Raw genomic sequence first — 3449 nt, forward strand, 5'->3', positions numbered from 1 at the left:
CACAGTCTGCAGAGCAGGATTAGACACAGGAGTTCAGACGAAGTGCTTTGTTGCTGAACTCCTCTCGAGGGAGCAGAAAGTAGCGCACACTGTTGCGGTTTCTTTTCCGTTACATCAGACAGACCCTTTTTTTTCCTCTCCCTCCGGGAGGCCGAGCCTGCAGCTCCTGAACCCATGCACGAGGGGTGAAATGAGAAGACCACAGCTGCAAGTAACAGGAAAAAACGAAAAAGAAAAAAAAAGCCCTTTCAGTACTAGGCACCGGTTTTGAATCACCAGTACACGCTTGATAAAACCTGCTGTTTTGCGGTCATCTGTCGTTAAGCTGTCCATGCCTGACCTTTTCCGGTGTGTCTGAAAGGCTCGAGTCCTCACGCCCACGGCCCGCGATCTTTGCAACAAGAGCACTTTCCTCCAAAATTTCCAGTCACAGAAGACGCAAGTTGCTGGTGAATATCTCGTGGAAGCGGTGCAAAGGAAGAAGAGCGAACCTCAGCCGGGGCCGAGTCTTATCTGAGCGTCGGAGGGGAAACGGAGATACTGTATCTGACTGTGCATGCTTCAGCCCATTTGGAAAACTGCGCTGATAAACCGGCTACATTGTGGAATGAAGCTTCTCTTTGAGGTGATAATGGTGCGCACAGTCAGTTCAGATGTGGTGTTTTCTTTTTTTAGTACACAGAAATGAAGCTGTTGCTGGTACTAACACAAGATTAAACAGCATCAAAGTCCAATACATTGAGACCTATATAAAAATATATATAAACACAATGATGATATACCCTGGAGGGATTTTTTTCCCCAAAGAAATGAACAAACGAGAGGTAGCTAATTTCAGAAATGTTACAAAAATAAACCCTATCGACTCAACGCTAAGATTTAAACTGGCTGAGCTATCGAACGACATGGATTCACAACATTAAGAGATTATTCAAACCTAAATGAGCTATCCATAAAAGAAGCTAAACCTCCTGCTCACACCTGCCTTTCATAATTTCTTCATAAAGACATTCCTTCTATCTGCTGTTATATAACAAAGCAGAGGATACCTCAAACAGAAACACACACACAAGATCAATGTGGATAAATGTGTGAGCGCTAATGTTTTGCACCGATTCAGCTGCCCGTGGGGGAGCGTTGCTATTTTAGCTCAAAGCTAAATGTGATTTTGATGAAACGCTCACAGGGGGAAAAGGTTTTATCAGGTTTGATTTTTGTTTGATTTTTGTTTTTTTTACACGAACAAATAAATAATTACTATCAATAAATGATTTTTTAAATACCTCACAGTCTATCATTGACTACAAAAAGATAAAGAACAAATTGACCGACCTCCCCCTTTGGTCCTGTGCGTTATCGTTTAAAACTCGCTATCTGCGTCTTTTGGCTCCAGCACGTCTTTATTGTTAGAGTTGTTGCTTGCTGTGTTCTTCTGCGGGATGCTGATGATTCATTGTTCTGCTTCTTCTGATGGTAAACGCACAAAATAAAGGAGCATAGCGCGACAATTTCTGTTCAGCGCCAGACTTGCTTGTAACCTATATTAGGGCTGGGCGATATATCGAGTTTTTTTAAAATATCGATATATTTTCATACGAGATATAAGATGTGACAATATCGTTTATATCGATATAGTCTATGTTATGTTATAATTATACTTGTGGAGCCGCAGGTTTGCCTCTCTTTCGTCCACTTTTGTCTCTACGCAACGTTACTCGGCCTCGCCTCTCCTTCACTGAACACAACTCCCCCTCCCCCATAGCTTCACTTGCAGGCAATGACAAGATGAAAGCGGAAAATCTCCGTTAGCGAGTTACCGCGGATCGTCCCGTGCGTGGGGCTGGACGGCGTCAACGTGTTAGCGAGCTAACCACGCTAACGAGCTAACCGCGCTAACGACATGCAGCCCGGAGGAGCTGCACGGCCTAAAATCCTTTCATTTTCTCAAAACTCGACAGTGCGCCTTATGTATGAATTCTGGTTGTGCTTACTGACCGCGAACCGATTTTATGTGGTACACAGCGCTCATCAATCTGTCCAAAAATGTTTTAATATGACTTTGCTACGGAGCTGCACTGCTTGATGGATTGTCGGAGGATTACGGCTACCGGGGAGGAGCCTCGCGGAGTGATACGTACTGTGCTTCAACGTAATATTACCGTACTGTGTGTGTATAAGGACCACAAATGGCACCTGTTCAGAGACGTGGTGCAGCTGTGAAATCTGTCTCTTTGTTATTATGCTCAGCGTCTATTAGTTTACATTTTGACTGCACAATTGTGAGCTTTTTGTTATGCACAAAAACAACATTGTTTTCTTTTATTTATGGACCATGATTATTTAATAAATGCTGATAATTTATTTTTAAGTAATTTCTTCATGTACATCTACGCTGTATGTAAATAAAAGTGCCCGTGTGACATCTGGGACACAGTGTGACTAAGAACTCTCTTTTTGTTCTTAACTTATGGCTTTTTAAAAAAAAAATCGAGATATATATCTTATATCGCCATCCAGCTAAAAAATATCGAGATATGAATTTTGGGTCATATCGCCCAGCCCTAACCTATATCACCAATTATGTTAAGAAAAATGACGCATTAACTACAACAGCAGACTGACCTTTGTGTAAATGCTTGGAGCAGACTAACCTGTGAGCTGGAGTGTTCTAGGACGTTATATTTGATCTTTGAATGGCTGCAATCCAGTCGCCTCTTTGTTACTTCGGAAACATGGCTCGAACAATTTCTCTTCAACGACGTAATCCGATAACAACCGATCTCTTTACCCGTCGGCTTCCCGTGGCTGTCATGCGACCGGCTATTGCAGTTAATAATACAACAGCTTCTTGACATTTTTGTGTTTCTTTTTATCGCTGTATAACTGATTTCAATTGAAAGCCTGCGTGCGCTAGTACCGCTTGCCACGAGTTCCCAGAATCCTTTGTGGTTCTACCCGTGAATGACGTCACATTTTCAATCTCCATATAATATGCATGTTAAATTTTATATTTGGGGTAAAATATCAAGTCTTTTCAAGTAAACCGGTTCAAGTCCAATTCAAGTCCCAAGTCATTGGTGTAAAAGTCCAAGTCAAGTCACAAGTCTTAGAACATTTTTTCAAGTCTAAAGTCATAAAATTAATGACTCGAGTCTGACTCGAGTCCAAGTCATGTGACTCGAGTCCACACCTCTGCGATGTAACCATGGAGACAGTCAGTCACGTGAGCTAGCGGTGCACGTTTACTACAGTGAATAAGGTGATTGCGTGCACAGCGTGCACACGCTGCAGAGGGTAAAGACATTACTTCAATATTGTTTTATATTGATATATGTTTGCCTTCTGTTGACCATCACCTCAGGTTCACCATTACAGTTTCAGCAGACAGATGCACACTGTCTGAATATGAACACATTCAAAAACTCATGTCTCAGAAATAAGCACAGCTG

Source organism: Maylandia zebra, linkage group LG19, assembly GCF_041146795.1.
Source record: "Maylandia zebra isolate NMK-2024a linkage group LG19, Mzebra_GT3a, whole genome shotgun sequence".
Taxonomy (NCBI): Eukaryota; Metazoa; Chordata; class Actinopteri; order Cichliformes; family Cichlidae; genus Maylandia; species Maylandia zebra.